Here is an 18700-nt window from a genome sequence, read left to right as displayed (position 1 = left end):
TTCTAAATTTAATTTGCTGAATTAAAAGGTTTTGAATAGTTTCAAGTCAAATGGTTTTATGCATTGCTTTGAAATGGGCCGACCTGTAAAAGTAAACGTGTGTGCTTTAATGGAATATTGAAATATTAATGATATCCCCAAAAAGGTGTAGATGCCGAGACCAGGATTCGAGACACAAAATGCAGGGGTAAATTACGTCTTTCCTAAAGGCAACTAAAATATACGTAAATCAGGAGTCTATTTCCAAATTTAATTTGCTGAATTAAAAGGTTTTGAATAGTTTCAAGTCAAATGGTTTTATGCATTGCTTTGAAATGGGCCGACCTGTAAAAGTAAACGTGTGTGCTTTAATGGAATATTGAAATATTAATGATATCCCCAAAAAGGTGTAGATGCCGAGACCAGGATTCGAACCTGGGTTCTTGCGGCCACAACGCAAAGTCCTAACCACTAGACGATCACGGCTGTTCTACAACCTGAAATGGCCAGCGATTTATACACAGTTTCAGCTTTTCCTTCTTACAATTATAGTCTATAAACACATCGCTTTGTCACAGTATAACGTTGATGACGCCCTCTAAAAACAGCAGGAAGTCCCGAACAAGTCAGTGAGCAGAGAGTTTCCGTCATCTACTTATTACACTACAAATGTACATGATGATAGGAGTAACTTACAGTCACAGTATTCACGACACGAAGGTAGCAAATACATCAGAGAGTTATTTGCCATAGAAGATGGACAAGGAAAATATGCCTACTTTTGATGGAAGCAATCAGGAGTGTAACGCCTCAGATAGCTACGTTAGCTACACAATGGACATAAGGCACTCTAAAAGTAGGTGCATCTCTATAACTATCGTCGTACCTGGATGGTTACAGACAATGTCTTCAGTTCCCACTGAATTTGTGTTCAACTCAGACGCGTGAAACTCGGCCAAAAGCTGCGCATCTGGTTGGTTGGCCACTGGAAAGCTTCCTGGCTCGGAAAATGCAGAGAAACACATTCTGCAAAAGCTCGGGCAACATGCCGTGACCCGGATTCGAACCGGGGTTCTTGCGGCCACAACGCAAAGTCCTAACCACTAGACGATCACGGCCACCTGTCACCCTGTTATCAGCAAGGCATATTAGCTCAAAACATTCTTGGTTCTGTAACGGCTTGAACTTGATTTCTTTTCACTGTCTTCACAAAATGCAGGGGTAAATTACGTCTTTCCTAAAGGCAACTAAAATATACGTAAATCAGGAGTCTATTTCCAAATTTAATTTGCTGAATTAAAAGGTTTTGAATAGTTTCAAGTCAAATGGTTTTATGCATTGCTTTGAAATGGGCCGACCTGTAAAAGTAAACGTGTGTGCTTTAATGGAATATTGAAATATTAATGATATCCCCAAAAAGGTGTAGATGCCGAGACCAGGATTCGAGACACAAAATGCAGGGGTAAATTACGTCTTTCCTAAAGGCAACTAAAATATACGTAAATCAGGAGTCTATTTCCAAATTTAATTTGCTGAATTAAAAGGTTTTGAATAGTTTCAAGTCAAATGGTTTTATGCATTGCTTTGAAATGGGCCGACCTGTAAAAGTAAACGTGTGTGCTTTAATGGAATATTGAAATATTAATGATATCCCCAAAAAGGTGTAGATGCCGAGACCAGGATTCGAACCTGGGTTCTTGCGGCCACAACGCAAAGTCCTAACCACTAGACGATCACGGTCGTTCTACAACCTGAAATGGCCAGCGATTTATACACAGTTTCAGCTTTTCCTTCTTACAATTATAGTCTATAAACACATCGCTTTGTCACAGTATAACGTTGATGACGCCCTCTAAAAACAGCAGGAAGTCCCGAACAAGTCAATGAGCAGAGAGTTTCCGTCATCTGCTTATTACACTACAAATGTACATGATGATAGGAGTAACTTACAGTCACAGTATTCACGACACGAAGGTAGCAAATACATCAGAGAGTTATTTGCCATAGAAGATGGACAAGGAAAATATGCCTACTTTTGATGGAAGCAATCAGGAGTGTAACGCCTCAGATAGCTACGTTAGCTACACAATGGACATAAGGCACTCTAAAAGTAGGTGCATCTCTATAACTATCGTCGTACCTGGATGGTTACAGACAATGTCTTCAGTTCCCACTGAATTTGTGTTCAACTCAGACGCGTGAAACTCGGCCAAAAGCTGCGCATCTGGTTGGTTGGCCACTGGAAAGCTTCCTGGCTCGGAAAATGCAGAGAAACACATTCTGCAAAAGCTCGGGCAACATGCCGTGACCCGGATTCGAACCGGGGTTCTTGCGGCCACAACGCAAAGTCCTAACCACTAGACGATCACGGCCACCTGTCACCCTGTTATCAGCAAGGCATATTAGCTCCAAACATTCTTGGTTCTGTAACGGCTTGAACTTGATTTCTTTTCACTGTCTTCACAAAATGCAGGGGTAAATTACGTCTTTCCTAAAGGCAACTAAAATATACGTAAATCAGGAGTCTATTTCCAAATTTAATTTGCTGAATTAAAAGGTTTTGAATAGTTTCAAGTCAAATGGTTTTATGCATTGCTTTGAAATGGGCCGACCTGTAAAAGTAAACGTGTGTGCTTTAATGGAATATTGAAATATTAATGATATCCCCAAAAAGGTGTAGATGCCGAGACCAGGATTCGAGACACAAAATGCAGGGGTAAATTACGTCTTTCCTAAAGGCAACTAAAATATACGTAAATCAGGAGTCTATTTCCAAATTTAATTTGCTGAATTAAAAGGTTTTGAATAGTTTCAAGTCAAATGGTTTTATGCATTGCTTTGAAATGGGCCGACCTGTAAAAGTAAACGTGTGTGCTTTAATGGAATATTGAAATATTAATGATATCCCCAAAAAGGTGTAGATGCCGAGACCAGGATTCGAACCTGGGTTCTTGCGGCCACAACGCAAAGTCCTAACCACTAGACGATCACGGTCGTTCTACAACCTGAAATGGCCAGCGATTTATACACAGTTTCAGCTTTTCCTTCTTACAATTATAGTCTATAAACACATCGCTTTGTCACAGTATAACGTTGATGACGCCCTCTAAAAACAGCAGGAAGTCCCGAACAAGTCAATGAGCAGAGAGTTTCCGTCATCTGCTTATTACACTACAAATGTACATGATGATAGGAGTAACTTACAGTCACAGTATTCACGACACGAAGGTAGCAAATACATCAGAGAGTTATTTGCCATAGAAGATGGACAAGGAAAATATGCCTACTTTTGATGGAAGCAATCAGGAGTGTAACGCCTCAGATAGCTACGTTAGCTACACAATGGACATAAGGCACTCTAAAAGTAGGTGCATCTCTATAACTATCGTCGTACCTGGATGGTTACAGACAATGTCTTCAGTTCCCACTGAATTTGTGTTCAACTCAGACGCGTGAAACTCGGCCAAAAGCTGCGCATCTGGTTGGTTGGCCACTGGAAAGCTTCCTGGCTCGGAAAATGCAGAGAAACACATTCTGCAAAAGCTAGGGCAACATGCCGTGACCCGGATTCGAACCGGGGTTCTTGCGGCCACAACGCAAAGTCCTAACCACTAGACGATCACGGCCACCTGTCACCCTGTTATCAGCAAGGCATATTAGCTCAAAACATTCTTGGTTCTGTAACGGCTTGAACTTGATTTCTTTTCACTGTCTTCACAAAATGCAGGGGTAAATTACGTCTTTCCTAAAGGCAACTAAAATATACGTAAATCAGGAGTCTATTTCCAAATTTAATTTGCTGAATTAAAAGGTTTTGAATAGTTTCAAGTCAAATGGTTTTATGCATTGCTTTGAAATGGGCCGACCTGTAAAAGTAAACGTGTGTGCTTTAATGGAATATTGAAATATTAATGATATCCCCAAAAAGGTGTAGATGCCGAGACCAGGATTCGAACCTGGGTTCTTGCGGCCACAACGCAAAGTCCTAACCACTAGACGATCACGGCTGTTCTACAACCTGAAATGGCCAGCGATTTATACACAGTTTCAGCTTTTCCTTCTTACAATTATAGTCTATAAACACATCGCTTTGTCACAGTATAACGTTGATGACGCCCTCTAAAAACAGCAGGAAGTCCCGAACAAGTCAATGAGCAGAGAGTTTCCGTCATCTACTTATTACACTACAAATGTACATGATGATAGGAGTAACTTACAGTCACAGTATTCACGACACGAAGGTAGCAAATACATCAGAGAGTTATTTGCGATAGAAGATGGACAAGGAAAATATGCCTACTTTTGATGGAAGCAATCAGGAGTGTAACGCCTCAGATAGCTACGTTAGCTACACAATGGACATAAGGCACTCTAAAAATAGGTGCATCTCTATAACTATCGTCGTACCTGGATGGTTACAGACAATGTCTTCAGTTCCCACTGAATTTGTGTTCAACTCAGACGCGTGAAACTCGGCCAAAAGCTGCGCATCTGGTTGGTTGGCCACTGGAAAGCTTCCTGGCTCGGAAAATGCAGAGAAACACATTCTGCAAAAGCTCGGGCAACATGCCGTGACCCGGATTCGAACCGGGGTTCTTGCGGCCACAACGCAAAGTCCTAACCACTAGACGATCACGGCCACCTGTCACCCTGTTATCAGCAAGGCATATTAGCTCAAAACATTCTTGGTTCTGTAACGGCTTGAACTTGATTTCTTTTCACTGTCTTCACAAAATGCAGGGGTAAATTACGTCTTTCCTAAAGGCAACTAAAATATACGTAAATCAGGAGTCTATTTCCAAATTTAATTTGCTGAATTAAAAGGTTTTGAATAGTTTCAAGTCAAATGGTTTTATGCATTGCTTTGAAATGGGCCGACCTGTAAAAGTAAACGTGTGTGCTTTAATGGAATATTGAAATATTAATGATATCCCCAAAAAGGTGTAGATGCCGAGACCAGGATTCGAACCTGGGTTCTTGCGGCCACAACGCAAAGTCCTAACCACTAGACGATCACGGCTGTTCTACAACCTGAAATGGCCAGCGATTTATACACAGTTTCAGCTTTTCCTTCTTACAATTATAGTCTATAAACACATCGCTTTGTCACAGTATAACGTTGATGACGCCCTCTAAAAACAGCAGGAAGTCCCGAACAAGTCAGTGAGCAGAGAGTTTCCGTCATCTACTTATTACACTACAAATGTACATGATGATAGGAGTAACTTACAGTCACAGTATTCACGACACGAAGGTAGCAAATACATCAGAGAGTTATTTGCCATAGAAGATGGACAAGGAAAATATGCCTACTTTTGATGGAAGCAATCAGGAGTGTAACGCCTCAGATAGCTACGTTAGCTACACAATGGACATAAGGCACTCTAAAAGTAGGTGCATCTCTATAACTATCGTCGTACCTGGATGGTTACAGACAATGTCTTCAGTTCCCACTGAATTTGTGTTCAACTCAGACGCGTGAAACTCGGCCAAAAGCTGCGCATCTGGTTGGTTGGCCACTGGAAAGCTTCCTGGCTCGGAAAATGCAGAGAAACACATTCTGCAAAAGCTCGGGCAACATGCCGTGACCCGGATTCGAACCGGGGTTCTTGCGGCCACAACGCAAAGTCCTAACCACTAGACGATCACGGCCACCTGTCACCCTGTTATCAGCAAGGCATATTAGCTCAAAACATTCTTGGTTCTGTAACGGCTTGAACTTGATTTCTTTTCACTGTCTTCACAAAATGCAGGGGTAAATTACGTCTTTCCTAAAGGCAACTAAAATATACGTAAATCAGGAGTCTATTTCCAAATTTAATTTGCTGAATTAAAAGGTTTTGAATAGTTTCAAGTCAAATGGTTTTATGCATTGCTTTGAAATGGGCCGACCTGTAAAAGTAAACGTGTGTGCTTTAATGGAATATTGAAATATTAATGATATCCCCAAAAAGGTGTAGATGCCGAGACCAGGATTCGAACCTGGGTTCTTGCGGCCACAACGCAAAGTCCTAACCACTAGACGATCACGGCTGTTCTACAACCTGAAATGGCCAGCGATTTATACACAGTTTCAGCTTTTCCTTCTTACAATTATAGTCTATAAACACATCGCTTTGTCACAGTATAACGTTGATGACGCCCTCTAAAAACAGCAGGAAGTCCCGAACAAGTCAATGAGCAGAGAGTTTCCGTCATCTACTTATTACACTACAAATGTACATGATGATAGGAGTAACTTACAGTCACAGTATTCACGACACGAAGGTAGCAAATACATCAGAGAGTTATTTGCGATAGAAGATGGACAAGGAAAATATGCCTACTTTTGATGGAAGCAATCAGGAGTGTAACGCCTCAGATAGCTACGTTAGCTACACAATGGACATAAGGCACTCTAAAAGTAGGTGCATCTCTATAACTATCGTCGTACCTGGATGGTTACAGACAATGTCTTCATTTCCCACTGAATTTGTGTTCAACTCAGACGCGTGAAACTCGGCCAAAAGCTGCGCATCTGGTTGGTTGGCCACTGGAAAGCTTCCTGGCTCGGAAAATGCAGAGAAACACATTCTGCAAAAGCTCGGGCAACATGCCGTGACCCGGATTCGAACCGGGGTTCTTGCGGCCACAACGCAAAGTCCTAACCACTAGACGATCACGGCCACCTGTCACCCTGTTATCAGCAAGGCATATTAGCTCCAAACATTCTTGGTTCTGTAACGGCTTGAACTTGATTTCTTTTCACTGTCTTCACAAAATGCAGGGGTAAATTACGTCTTTCCTAAAGGCAACTAAAATATACGTAAATCAGGAGTCTATTTCTAAATTTAATTTGCTGAATTAAAAGGTTTTGAATAGTTTCAAGTCAAATGGTTTTATGCATTGCTTTGAAATGGGCCGACCTGTAAAAGTAAACGTGTGTGCTTTAATGGAATATTGAAATATTAATGATATCCCCAAAAAGGTGTAGATGCCGAGACCAGGATTCGAGACACAAAATGCAGGGGTAAATTACGTCTTTCCTAAAGGCAACTAAAATATACGTAAATCAGGAGTCTATTTCCAAATTTAATTTGCTGAATTAAAAGGTTTTGAATAGTTTCAAGTCAAATGGTTTTATGCATTGCTTTGAAATGGGCCGACCTGTAAAAGTAAACGTGTGTGCTTTAATGGAATATTGAAATATTAATGATATCCCCAAAAAGGTGTAGATGCCGAGACCAGGATTCGAACCTGGGTTCTTGCGGCCACAACGCAAAGTCCTAACCACTAGACGATCACGGCTGTTCTACAACCTGAAATGGCCAGCGATTTATACACAGTTTCAGCTTTTCCTTCTTACAATTATAGTCTATAAACACATCGCTTTGTCACAGTATAACGTTGATGACGCCCTCTAAAAACAGCAGGAAGTCCCGAACAAGTCAGTGAGCAGAGAGTTTCCGTCATCTACTTATTACACTACAAATGTACATGATGATAGGAGTAACTTACAGTCACAGTATTCACGACACGAAGGTAGCAAATACATCAGAGAGTTATTTGCCATAGAAGATGGACAAGGAAAATATGCCTACTTTTGATGGAAGCAATCAGGAGTGTAACGCCTCAGATAGCTACGTTAGCTACACAATGGACATAAGGCACTCTAAAAGTAGGTGCATCTCTATAACTATCGTCGTACCTGGATGGTTACAGACAATGTCTTCAGTTCCCACTGAATTTGTGTTCAACTCAGACGCGTGAAACTCGGCCAAAAGCTGCGCATCTGGTTGGTTGGCCACTGGAAAGCTTCCTGGCTCGGAAAATGCAGAGAAACACATTCTGCAAAAGCTCGGGCAACATGCCGTGACCCGGATTCGAACCGGGGTTCTTGCGGCCACAACGCAAAGTCCTAACCACTAGACGATCACGGCCACCTGTCACCCTGTTATCAGCAAGGCATATTAGCTCAAAACATTCTTGGTTCTGTAACGGCTTGAACTTGATTTCTTTTCACTGTCTTCACAAAATGCAGGGGTAAATTACGTCTTTCCTAAAGGCAACTAAAATATACGTAAATCAGGAGTCTATTTCCAAATTTAATTTGCTGAATTAAAAGGTTTTGAATAGTTTCAAGTCAAATGGTTTTATGCATTGCTTTGAAATGGGCCGACCTGTAAAAGTAAACGTGTGTGCTTTAATGGAATATTGAAATATTAATGATATCCCCAAAAAGGTGTAGATGCCGAGACCAGGATTCGAGACACAAAATGCAGGGGTAAATTACGTCTTTCCTAAAGGCAACTAAAATATACGTAAATCAGGAGTCTATTTCCAAATTTAATTTGCTGAATTAAAAGGTTTTGAATAGTTTCAAGTCAAATGGTTTTATGCATTGCTTTGAAATGGGCCGACCTGTAAAAGTAAACGTGTGTGCTTTAATGGAATATTGAAATATTAATGATATCCCCAAAAAGGTGTAGATGCCGAGACCAGGATTCGAACCTGGGTTCTTGCGGCCACAACGCAAAGTCCTAACCACTAGACGATCACGGTCGTTCTACAACCTGAAATGGCCAGCGATTTATACACAGTTTCAGCTTTTCCTTCTTACAATTATAGTCTATAAACACATCGCTTTGTCACAGTATAACGTTGATGACGCCCTCTAAAAACAGCAGGAAGTCCCGAACAAGTCAATGAGCAGAGAGTTTCCGTCATCTGCTTATTACACTACAAATGTACATGATGATAGGAGTAACTTACAGTCACAGTATTCACGACACGAAGGTAGCAAATACATCAGAGAGTTATTTGCCATAGAAGATGGACAAGGAAAATATGCCTACTTTTGATGGAAGCAATCAGGAGTGTAACGCCTCAGATAGCTACGTTAGCTACACAATGGACATAAGGCACTCTAAAAGTAGGTGCATCTCTATAACTATCGTCGTACCTGGATGGTTACAGACAATGTCTTCAGTTCCCACTGAATTTGTGTTCAACTCAGACGCGTGAAACTCGGCCAAAAGCTGCGCATCTGGTTGGTTGGCCACTGGAAAGCTTCCTGGCTCGGAAAATGCAGAGAAACACATTCTGCAAAAGCTCGGGCAACATGCCGTGACCCGGATTCGAACCGGGGTTCTTGCGGCCACAACGCAAAGTCCTAACCACTAGACGATCACGGCCACCTGTCACCCTGTTATCAGCAAGGCATATTAGCTCCAAACATTCTTGGTTCTGTAACGGCTTGAACTTGATTTCTTTTCACTGTCTTCACAAAATGCAGGGGTAAATTACGTCTTTCCTAAAGGCAACTAAAATATACGTAAATCAGGAGTCTATTTCCAAATTTAATTTGCTGAATTAAAAGGTTTTGAATAGTTTCAAGTCAAATGGTTTTATGCATTGCTTTGAAATGGGCCGACCTGTAAAAGTAAACGTGTGTGCTTTAATGGAATATTGAAATATTAATGATATCCCCAAAAAGGTGTAGATGCCGAGACCAGGATTCGAACCTGGGTTCTTGCGGCCACAACGCAAAGTCCTAACCACTAGACGATCACGGCTGTTCTACAACCTGAAATGGCCAGCGATTTATACACAGTTTCAGCTTTTCCTTCTTACAATTATAGTCTATAAACACATCGCTTTGTCACAGTATAACGTTGATGACGCCCTCTAAAAACAGCAGGAAGTCCCGAACAAGTCAATGAGCAGAGAGTTTCCGTCATCTACTTATTACACTACAAATGTACATGATGATAGGAGTAACTTACAGTCACAGTATTCACGACACGAAGGTAGCAAATACATCAGAGAGTTATTTGCCACATAGAAGATGGACAAGGAAAATATGCCTACTTTTGATGGAAGCAATCAGGAGTGTAACGCCTCAGATAGCTACGTTAGCTACACAATGGACATAAGGCACTCTAAAAGTAGGTGCCTCTCTATAACTATCGTCGTACCTGGATGGTTACAGACAATGTCTTCAGTTCCCACTGAATTTGTGTTCAACTCAGACGCGTGAAACTCGGCCAAAAGCTGCGCATCTGGTTGGTTGGCCACTGGAAAGCTTCCTGGCTCGGAAAATGCAGAGAAACACATTCTGCAAAAGCTCGGGCAACATGCCGTGACCCGGATTCGAACCGGGGTTCTTGCGGCCACAACGCAAAGTCCTAACCACTAGACGATCACGGCCACCTGTCACCCTGTTATCAGCAAGGCATATTAGCTCCAAACATTCTTGGTTCTGTAACGGCTTGAACTTGATTTCTTTTCACTGTCTTCACAAAATGCAGGGGTAAATTACGTCTTTCCTAAAGGCAACTAAAATATACGTAAATCAGGAGTCTATTTCCAAATTTAATTTGCTGAATTAAAAGGTTTTGAATAGTTTCAAGTCAAATGGTTTTATGCATTGCTTTGAAATGGGCCGACCTGTAAAAGTAAACGTGTGTGCTTTAATGGAATATTGAAATATTAATGATATCCCCAAAAAGGTGTAGATGCCGAGACCAGGATTCGAACCTGGGTTCTTGCGGCCACAACGCAAAGTCCTAACCACTAGACGATCACGGCTGTTCTACAACCTGAAATGGCCAGCGATTTATACACAGTTTCAGCTTTTCCTTCTTACAATTATAGTCTATAAACACATCGCTTTGTCACAGTATAACGTTGATGACGCCCTCTAAAAACAGCAGGAAGTCCCGAACAAGTCAATGAGCAGAGAGTTTCCGTCATCTACTTATTACACTACAAATGTACATGATGATAGGAGTAACTTACAGTCACAGTATTCACGACACGAAGGTAGCAAATACATCAGAGAGTTATTTGCCACATAGAAGATGGACAAGGAAAATATGCCTACTTTTGATGGAAGCAATCAGGAGTGTAACGCCTCAGATAGCTACGTTAGCTACACAATGGACATAAGGCACTCTAAAAGTAGGTGCCTCTCTATAACTATCGTCGTACCTGGATGGTTACAGACAATGTCTTCAGTTCCCACTGAATTTGTGTTCAACTCAGACGCGTGAAACTCGGCCAAAAGCTGCGCATCTGGTTGGTTGGCCACTGGAAAGCTTCCTGGCTCGGAAAATGCAGAGAAACACATTCTGCAAAAGCTCGGGCAACATGCCGTGACCCGGATTCGAACCGGGGTTCTTGCGGCCACAACGCAAAGTCCTAACCACTAGACGATCACGGCCACCTGTCACCCTGTTATCAGCAAGGCATATTAGCTCCAAACATTCTTGGTTCTGTAACGGCTTGAACTTGATTTCTTTTCACTGTCTTCACAAAATGCAGGGGTAAATTACGTCTTTCCTAAAGGCAACTAAAATATACGTAAATCAGGAGTCTATTTCCAAATTTAATTTGCTGAATTAAAAGGTTTTGAATAGTTTCAAGTCAAATGGTTTTATGCATTGCTTTGAAATGGGCCGACCTGTAAAAGTAAACGTGTGTGCTTTAATGGAATATTGAAATATTAATGATATCCCCAAAAAGGTGTAGATGCCGAGACCAGGATTCGAACCTGGGTTCTTGCGGCCACAACGCAAAGTCCTAACCACTAGACGATCACGGCTGTTCTACAACCTGAAATGGCCAGCGATTTATACACAGTTTCAGCTTTTCCTTCTTACAATTATAGTCTATAAACACATCGCTTTGTCACAGTATAACGTTGATGACGCCCTCTAAAAACAGCAGGAAGTCCCGAGCAAGTCAGTGAGCAGAGAGTTTCCGTCATCTACTTATTACACTACAAATGTACATGATGATAGGTGTAACTTACAGTCACAGTATTCACGACACGAAGGTAGCAAATACATCAGAGAGTTATTTGCCATAGAAGATGGACAAGGAAAATATGCCTACTTTTGATGGAAGCAATCAGGAGTGTAACGCCTCAGATAGCTACGTTAGCTACACAATGGACATAAGGCACTCTAAAAATAGGTGCATCTCTATAACTATCGTCGTACCTGGATGGTTACAGACAATGTCTTCAGTTCCCACTGAATTTGTGTTCAACTCAGACGCGTGAAACTCGGCCAAAAGCTGCGCATCTGGTTGGTTGGCCACTGGAAAGCTTCCTGGCTCGGAAAATGCAGAGAAACACATTCTGCAAAAGCTCGGGCAACATGCCGTGACCCGGATTCGAACCGGGGTTCTTGCGGCCACAACGCAAAGTCCTAACCACTAGACGATCACGGCCACCTGTCATCCTGTTATCAGCAAGGCATATTAGCTCAAAACATTCTTGGTTCTGTAACGGCTTGAACTTGATTTCTTTTCACTGTCTTCACAAAATGCAGGGGTAAATTACGTCTTTCCTAAAGGCAACTAAAATATACGTAAATCAGGAGTCTATTTCCAAATTTAATTTGCTGAATTAAAAGGTTTTGAATAGTTTCAAGTCAAATGGTTTTATGCATTGCTTTGAAATGGGCCGACCTGTAAAAGTAAACGTGTGTGCTTTAATGGAATATTGAAATATTAATGATATCCCCAAAAAGGTGTAGATGCCGAGACCAGGATTCGAACCTGGGTTCTTGCGGCCACAACGCAAAGTCCTAACCACTAGACGATCACGGCTGTTCTACAACCTGAAATGGCCAGCGATTTATACACAGTTTCAGCTTTTCCTTCTTACAATTATAGTCTATAAACACATCGCTTTGTCACAGTATAACGTTGATGACGCCCTCTAAAAACAGCAGGAAGTCCCGAACAAGTCAGTGAGCAGAGAGTTTCCGTCATCTACTTATTACACTACAAATGTACATGATGATAGGAGTAACTTACAGTCACAGTATTCACGACACGAAGGTAGCAAATACATCAGAGAGTTATTTGCCACATAGAAGATGGACAAGGAAAATATGCCTACTTTTGATGGAAGCAATCAGGAGTGTAACGCCTCAGATAGCTACGTTAGCTACACAATGGACATAAGGCACTATAAAAATAGGTGCATCTCTATAACTATCGTCGTACCTGGATGGTTACAGACAATGTCTTCAGTTCCCACTGAATTTGTGTTCAACTCAGACGCGTGAAACTCGGCCAAAAGCTGCGCATCTGGTTGGTTGGCCACTGGAAAGCTTCCTGGCTCGGAAAATGCAGAGAAACACATTCTGCAAAAGCTAGGGCAACATGCCGTGACCCGGATTCGAACCGGGGTTCTGGCGGCCACAACGCAAAGTCCTAACCACTAGACGATCACGGCCACCTGTCACCCTGTTATCAGCAAGGCATATTAGCTCAAAACATTCTTGGTTCTGTAACGGCTTGAACTTGATTTCTTTTCACTGTCTTCACAAAATGCAGGGGTAAATTACGTCTTTCCTAAAGGCAACTAAAATATACGTAAATCAGGAGTCTATTTCCAAATTTAATTTGCTGAATTAAAAGGTTTTGAATAGTTTCAAGTCAAATGGTTTTATGCATTGCTTTGAAATGGGCCGACCTGTAAAAGTAAACGTGTGTGCTTTAATGGAATATTGAAATATTAATGATATCCCCAAAAAGGTGTAGATGCCGAGACCAGGATTCGAACCTGGGTTCTTGCGGCCACAACGCAAAGTCCTAACCACTAGACGATCACGACTGTTCTACAACCTGAAATGGCCAGCGATTTATACACAGTTTCAGCTTTTCCTTCTTACAATTATAGTCTATAAACACATCGCTTTGTCACAGTATAACGTTGATGACGCCCTCTAAAAACAGCAGGAAGTCCCGAACAAGTCAGTGAGCAGAGAGTTTCCGTCATCTACTTATTACACTACAAATGTACATGATGATAGGAGTAACTTACAGTCACAGTATTCACGACACGAAGGTAGCAAATACATCAGAGAGTTATTTGCCATAGAAGATGGACAAGGAAAATATGCCTACTTTTGATGGAAGCAATCAGGAGTGTAACGCCTCAGATAGCTACGTTAGCTACACAATGGACATAAGGCACTCTAAAAATAGGTGCATCTCTATAACTATCGTCGTACCTGGATGGTTACAGACAATGTCTTCAGTTCCCACTGAATTTGTGTTCAACTCAGACGCGTGAAACTCGGCCAAAAGCTGCGCATCTGGTTGGTTGGCCACTGGAAAGCTTCCTGGCTCGGAAAATGCAGAGAAACACATTCTGCAAAAGCTAGGGCAACATGCCGTGACCCGGATTCGAACCGGGGTTCTTGCGGCCACAACGCAAAGTCCTAACCACTAGACGATCACGGCCACCTGTCACCCTGTTATCAGCAAGGCATATTAGCTCAAAACATTCTTGGTTCTGTAACGGCTTGAACTTGATTTCTTTTCACTGTCTTCACAAAATGCAGGGGTAAATTACGTCTTTCCTAAAGGCAACTAAAATATACGTAAATCAGGAGTCTATTTCCAAATTTAATTTGCTGAATTAAAAGGTTTTGAATAGTTTCAAGTCAAATGGTTTTATGCATTGCTTTGAAATGGGCCGACCTGTAAAAGTAAACGTGTGTGCTTTAATGGAATATTGAAATATTAATGATATCCCCAAAAAGGTGTAGATGCCGAGACCAGGATTCGAACCTGGGTTCTTGCGGCCACAACGCAAAGTCCTAACCACTAGACGATCACGGCTGTTCTACAACCTGAAATGGCCATCGATTTATACACATTGTCAGCTTTTCCTTCTTACAATTATAGTCTATAAACACATCGCTTTGTCACAGTATAACGTTGATGACGCCCTCTAAAAACAGCAGGAAGTCCCGAACAAGTCAATGAGCAGAGAGTTTCCGTCATCTACTTATTACACTACAAATGTACATGATGATAGGAGTAACTTACAGTCACAGTATTCACGACACGAAGGTAGCAAATACATCAGAGAGTTATTTGCCATAGAAGATGGACAAGGAAAATATGCCTACTTTTGATGGAAGCAATCAGGAGTGTAACGCCTCAGATAGCTACGTTAGCTACACAATGGACATAAGGCATTCTAAAATAGGTGCCTCTCTATAACTATCGTCGTACCTGGATGGTTACAGACAATGTCTTCATTTCCCACTGAATTTGTGTTCAACTCAGACGCGTGAAACTCGGCCAAAAGCTGCGCATCTGGTTGGTTGGCCACTGGAAAGCTTCCTGGCTCGGAAAATGCAGAGAAACACATCCTGCAAAAGCTAGGGCAACATGCCGTGAGCCGGATTCGAACCGGGGTTCTAACCAAAGTCCTAACCACTAGACGATCACGGCCACCTGTCACCCTGTTATCAGCAAGGCATATTAGCTCAAAACATTCTTGGTTCTGTAACGGCTTGAACTTGATTTCTTTTCACTGTCTTCACAAAATGCAGGGGTAAATTACGTCTTTCCTAAAGGCAACTAAAATATACGTAAATCAGGAGTCTATTTCCAAATTTAATTTGCTGAATTAAAAGGTTTTGAATAGTTTCAAGTCAAATGGTTTTATGCATTGCTTTGAAATGGGCCGACCTGTAAAAGTAAACGTGTGTGCTTTAATGGAATATTGAAATATTAATGATATCCCCAAAAAGGTGTAGATGCCGAGACCAGGATTCGAACCTGGGTTCTTGCGGCCACAACGCAAAGTCCTAACCACTAGACGATCACGGCCACCTGTCACCCTGTTATCAGCAAGGCATATTAGCTCAAAACATTCTTGGTTCTGTAACGGCTTGAACTTGATTTCTTTTCACTGTCTTCACAAAATGCAGGGGTAAATTACGTCTTTCCTAAAGGCAACTAAAATATACGTAAATCAGGAGTCTATTTCTAAATTTAATTTGCTGAATTAAAAGGTTTTGAATAGTTTCAAGTCAAATGGTTTTATGCATTGCTTTGAAATGGGTCGACCTGTAAAAGTAAACGTGTGTGCTTTAATGGAATATTGAAATATTAATGATATCCCCAAAAAGGTGTAGATGCCGAGACCAGGATTCGAACCTGGGTTCTTGCGGCCACAACGCAAAGTCCTAACCACTAGACGATCACGGCTGTTCTACAACCTGAAATGGCCAGCGATTTATACACAGTTTCAGCTTTTCCTTCTTACAATTATAGTCTATAAACACATCGCTTTGTCACAGTATAACGTTGATGACGCCCTCTAAAAACAGCAGGAAGTCCCGAACAAGTCAATGAGCAGAGAGTTTCCGTCATCTACTTATTACACTACAAATGTACATGATGATAGGAGTAACTTACAGTCACAGTATTCACGACACGAAGGTAGCAAATACATCAGAGAGTTATTTGCCATAGAAGATGGACAAGGAAAATATGCCTACTTTTGATGGAAGCAATCAGGAGTGTAACGCCTCAGATAGCTACGTTAGCTACACAATGGACATAAGGCATTCTAAAAGTAGGTGCATCTCTATAACTATCGTCGTACCTGGATGGTTACAGACAATGTCTTCATTTCCCACTGAATTTGTGTTCAACTCAGACGCGTGAAACTCGGCCAAAAGCTGCGCATCTGGTTGGTTGGCCACTGGAAAGCTTCCTGGCGCGGAAAATGCAGAGAAACACATCCTGCAAAAGCTCGGGCAACATGCCGTGACCCGGATTCGAACCGGGGTTCTAACCAAAGTCCTAACCACTAGACGATCACGGCCACCTGTCACCCTGTTATCAGCAAGGCATATTAGCTCAAAACATTCTTGGTTCTGTAACGGCTTGAACTTGATTTCTTTTCACTGTCTTCACAAAATGCAGGGGTAAATTACGTCTTTCCTAAAGGCAACTAAAATATACGTAAATCAGGAGTCTATTTCCAAATTTAATTTGCTGAATTAAAAGGTTTTGAATAGTTTCAAGTCAAATGGTTTTATGCATTGCTTTGAAATGGGCCGACCTGTAAAAGTAAACGTGTGTGCTTTAATGGAAGATTGAAATATTAATGATATCCCCAAAAAGGTGTAGATGCCGAGACCAGGATTCGAACCTGGGTTCTTGCGGCCACAACGCAAAGTCCTAACCACTAGACGATCACGGCTGTTCTACAACCTGAAATGGCCAGCGATTTATACACAGTTTCAGCTTTTCCTTCTTACAATTATAGTCTATTAACACATCGCTTTGTCACAGTTTTACGTTGATGACGCCCTCTAAAAACAGCAGGAAGTCCCGAACAAGTCAGTGAGGAGAGAGTTTCCGTCATCTACTTATTACACTACAAATGTACATGATGATAGGAGTAACTTACAGTCACAGTATTCACGACACGAAGGTAGCAAATACATCAGAGAGTTATTTGCCATAGAAGATGGACAAGGAAAATATGCCTACTTTTGATGGAAGCAATCAGGAGTGTAACGCCTCAGATAGCTACGTTAGCTACACAATGGACATAAGGCATTCTAAAAGTAGGTGCATCTCTATAACTATCGTCGTACCTGGATGGTTACAGACAATGTCTTCATTTCCCACTGAATTTGTGTTCAACTCAGACGCGTGAAACTCGGCCAAAAGCTGCGCATCTGGTTGGTTGGCCACTGGAAAGCTTCCTGGCTCGGAAAATGCAGAGAAACACATTCTGCAAAAGCTCGGGCAACATGCCGTGACCCGGATTCGAACCGGGGTTCTAACCAAAGTCCTAACCACTAGACGATCACGGCCACCTGTCACCCTGTTATCAGCAAGGCATATTAGCTCAAAACATTCTTGGTTCTGTAACGGCTTGAACTTGATTTCTTTTCACTGTCTTCACAAAATGCAGGGGTAAATTACGTCTTTCCTAAAGGCAACTAAAATATACGTAAATCAGGAGTCTATTTCCAAATTTAATTTGCTGAATTAAAAGGTTTTGAATAGTTTCAAGTCAAATGGTTTTATGCATTGCTTTGAAATGGGCCGACCTGTAAAAGTAAACGTGTGTGCTTTAATGGAAGATTGAAATATTAATGATATCCCCAAAAAGGTGTAGATGCCGAGACCAGGATTCGAACCTGGGTTCTTGCGGCCACAACGCAAAGTCCTAACCACTAGACGATCACGGCTGTTCTACAACCTGAAATGGCCAGCGATTTATACACAGTTTCAGCTTTTCCTTCTTACAATTATAGTCTATTAACACATCGCTTTGTCACAGTTTTACGTTGATGACGCCCTCTAAAAACAGCAGGAAGTCCCGAACAAGTCAGTGAGGAGAGAGTTTCCGTCATCTACTTATTACACTACAAATGTACATGATGATAGGAGTAACTTACAGTCACAGTATTCACGACACGAAGGTAGCAAATACATCAGAGAGTTATTTGCCATAGAAGATGGACAAGGAAAATATGCCTACTTTTGATGGAAGCAATCAGGAGTGTAACGCCTCAGATAGCTACGTTAGCTACACAATGGACATAAGGCATTCTAAAAGTAGGTGCATCTCTATAACTATCGTCGTACCTGGATGGTTACAGACAATGTCTTCATTTCCCACTGAATTTGTGTTCAACTCAGACGCGTGAAACTCGGCCAAAAGCTGCGCATCTGGTTGGTTGGCCACTGGAAAGCTTCCTGGCTCGGAAAATGCAGAGAAACACATTCTGCAAAAGCTCGGGCAACATGCCGTGACCCGGATTCGAACCGGGGTTCTAACCAAAGTCCTAACCACTAGACGATCACGGCCACCTGTCACCCTGTTATCAGCAAGGCATATTAGCTCAAAACATTCTTGGTTCTGTAACGGCTTGAACTTGATTTCTTTTCACTG

General features: G+C 41.7%; 31 non-coding genes across 31 annotated transcripts; all 31 read right to left on the bottom strand.

Moving 5' to 3' along the window:
• Positions 1–393: 393 nt before the first annotated feature.
• Positions 394–465, bottom strand: Trnah-gug (transfer RNA histidin (anticodon GUG)). Its single transcript has one exon. It is a non-coding gene; the product is annotated as a tRNA-His (tRNA).
• A 560-nt stretch (positions 466–1025) lies between these two features.
• Trnah-gug (transfer RNA histidin (anticodon GUG)) lies at positions 1026–1097 on the bottom strand. The gene has a single exon. It is a non-coding gene; the product is annotated as a tRNA-His (tRNA).
• Positions 1098–1647: 550 nt separating this feature from the next.
• Positions 1648–1719, bottom strand: Trnah-gug (transfer RNA histidin (anticodon GUG)). Its single transcript has one exon. It is a non-coding gene; the product is annotated as a tRNA-His (tRNA).
• A 560-nt stretch (positions 1720–2279) lies between these two features.
• On the bottom strand, positions 2280–2351 carry Trnah-gug (transfer RNA histidin (anticodon GUG)). Its single transcript has one exon. It is a non-coding gene; the product is annotated as a tRNA-His (tRNA).
• A 550-nt stretch (positions 2352–2901) lies between these two features.
• On the bottom strand, positions 2902–2973 carry Trnah-gug (transfer RNA histidin (anticodon GUG)). Its single transcript has one exon. It is a non-coding gene; the product is annotated as a tRNA-His (tRNA).
• A 560-nt stretch (positions 2974–3533) lies between these two features.
• On the bottom strand, positions 3534–3605 carry Trnah-gug (transfer RNA histidin (anticodon GUG)). The gene has a single exon. It is a non-coding gene; the product is annotated as a tRNA-His (tRNA).
• Positions 3606–3914: 309 nt separating this feature from the next.
• Trnah-gug (transfer RNA histidin (anticodon GUG)) lies at positions 3915–3986 on the bottom strand. Its single transcript has one exon. It is a non-coding gene; the product is annotated as a tRNA-His (tRNA).
• Positions 3987–4546: 560 nt separating this feature from the next.
• Trnah-gug (transfer RNA histidin (anticodon GUG)) lies at positions 4547–4618 on the bottom strand. The gene has a single exon. It is a non-coding gene; the product is annotated as a tRNA-His (tRNA).
• A 309-nt stretch (positions 4619–4927) lies between these two features.
• Positions 4928–4999, bottom strand: Trnah-gug (transfer RNA histidin (anticodon GUG)). Its single transcript has one exon. It is a non-coding gene; the product is annotated as a tRNA-His (tRNA).
• Positions 5000–5559: 560 nt separating this feature from the next.
• Positions 5560–5631, bottom strand: Trnah-gug (transfer RNA histidin (anticodon GUG)). The gene has a single exon. It is a non-coding gene; the product is annotated as a tRNA-His (tRNA).
• A 309-nt stretch (positions 5632–5940) lies between these two features.
• Trnah-gug (transfer RNA histidin (anticodon GUG)) lies at positions 5941–6012 on the bottom strand. Its single transcript has one exon. It is a non-coding gene; the product is annotated as a tRNA-His (tRNA).
• Positions 6013–6572: 560 nt separating this feature from the next.
• Positions 6573–6644, bottom strand: Trnah-gug (transfer RNA histidin (anticodon GUG)). Its single transcript has one exon. It is a non-coding gene; the product is annotated as a tRNA-His (tRNA).
• A 550-nt stretch (positions 6645–7194) lies between these two features.
• Positions 7195–7266, bottom strand: Trnah-gug (transfer RNA histidin (anticodon GUG)). Its single transcript has one exon. It is a non-coding gene; the product is annotated as a tRNA-His (tRNA).
• A 560-nt stretch (positions 7267–7826) lies between these two features.
• On the bottom strand, positions 7827–7898 carry Trnah-gug (transfer RNA histidin (anticodon GUG)). Its single transcript has one exon. It is a non-coding gene; the product is annotated as a tRNA-His (tRNA).
• Positions 7899–8448: 550 nt separating this feature from the next.
• On the bottom strand, positions 8449–8520 carry Trnah-gug (transfer RNA histidin (anticodon GUG)). The gene has a single exon. It is a non-coding gene; the product is annotated as a tRNA-His (tRNA).
• A 560-nt stretch (positions 8521–9080) lies between these two features.
• On the bottom strand, positions 9081–9152 carry Trnah-gug (transfer RNA histidin (anticodon GUG)). Its single transcript has one exon. It is a non-coding gene; the product is annotated as a tRNA-His (tRNA).
• Positions 9153–9461: 309 nt separating this feature from the next.
• Trnah-gug (transfer RNA histidin (anticodon GUG)) lies at positions 9462–9533 on the bottom strand. Its single transcript has one exon. It is a non-coding gene; the product is annotated as a tRNA-His (tRNA).
• Positions 9534–10095: 562 nt separating this feature from the next.
• On the bottom strand, positions 10096–10167 carry Trnah-gug (transfer RNA histidin (anticodon GUG)). The gene has a single exon. It is a non-coding gene; the product is annotated as a tRNA-His (tRNA).
• A 309-nt stretch (positions 10168–10476) lies between these two features.
• Trnah-gug (transfer RNA histidin (anticodon GUG)) lies at positions 10477–10548 on the bottom strand. Its single transcript has one exon. It is a non-coding gene; the product is annotated as a tRNA-His (tRNA).
• Positions 10549–11110: 562 nt separating this feature from the next.
• Positions 11111–11182, bottom strand: Trnah-gug (transfer RNA histidin (anticodon GUG)). The gene has a single exon. It is a non-coding gene; the product is annotated as a tRNA-His (tRNA).
• A 309-nt stretch (positions 11183–11491) lies between these two features.
• On the bottom strand, positions 11492–11563 carry Trnah-gug (transfer RNA histidin (anticodon GUG)). The gene has a single exon. It is a non-coding gene; the product is annotated as a tRNA-His (tRNA).
• Positions 11564–12123: 560 nt separating this feature from the next.
• On the bottom strand, positions 12124–12195 carry Trnah-gug (transfer RNA histidin (anticodon GUG)). Its single transcript has one exon. It is a non-coding gene; the product is annotated as a tRNA-His (tRNA).
• A 309-nt stretch (positions 12196–12504) lies between these two features.
• Positions 12505–12576, bottom strand: Trnah-gug (transfer RNA histidin (anticodon GUG)). Its single transcript has one exon. It is a non-coding gene; the product is annotated as a tRNA-His (tRNA).
• Positions 12577–13138: 562 nt separating this feature from the next.
• Positions 13139–13210, bottom strand: Trnah-gug (transfer RNA histidin (anticodon GUG)). Its single transcript has one exon. It is a non-coding gene; the product is annotated as a tRNA-His (tRNA).
• Positions 13211–13519: 309 nt separating this feature from the next.
• Trnah-gug (transfer RNA histidin (anticodon GUG)) lies at positions 13520–13591 on the bottom strand. The gene has a single exon. It is a non-coding gene; the product is annotated as a tRNA-His (tRNA).
• A 560-nt stretch (positions 13592–14151) lies between these two features.
• Trnah-gug (transfer RNA histidin (anticodon GUG)) lies at positions 14152–14223 on the bottom strand. Its single transcript has one exon. It is a non-coding gene; the product is annotated as a tRNA-His (tRNA).
• Positions 14224–14532: 309 nt separating this feature from the next.
• Trnah-gug (transfer RNA histidin (anticodon GUG)) lies at positions 14533–14604 on the bottom strand. Its single transcript has one exon. It is a non-coding gene; the product is annotated as a tRNA-His (tRNA).
• A 930-nt stretch (positions 14605–15534) lies between these two features.
• Positions 15535–15606, bottom strand: Trnah-gug (transfer RNA histidin (anticodon GUG)). The gene has a single exon. It is a non-coding gene; the product is annotated as a tRNA-His (tRNA).
• Positions 15607–15915: 309 nt separating this feature from the next.
• On the bottom strand, positions 15916–15987 carry Trnah-gug (transfer RNA histidin (anticodon GUG)). Its single transcript has one exon. It is a non-coding gene; the product is annotated as a tRNA-His (tRNA).
• A 931-nt stretch (positions 15988–16918) lies between these two features.
• On the bottom strand, positions 16919–16990 carry Trnah-gug (transfer RNA histidin (anticodon GUG)). The gene has a single exon. It is a non-coding gene; the product is annotated as a tRNA-His (tRNA).
• Positions 16991–17921: 931 nt separating this feature from the next.
• Positions 17922–17993, bottom strand: Trnah-gug (transfer RNA histidin (anticodon GUG)). The gene has a single exon. It is a non-coding gene; the product is annotated as a tRNA-His (tRNA).
• Positions 17994–18700: the final 707 nt, after the last annotated feature.

Source organism: Haliotis cracherodii, unplaced genomic scaffold (genome assembly GCF_022045235.1).
Source record: "Haliotis cracherodii isolate W230 unplaced genomic scaffold, xgHalCrac1.p SCAF_11, whole genome shotgun sequence".
NCBI lineage: Eukaryota > Metazoa > Mollusca > Gastropoda > Lepetellida > Haliotidae > Haliotis > Haliotis cracherodii.
This window is presented reverse-complemented; position numbering and strand designations above follow the sequence as displayed.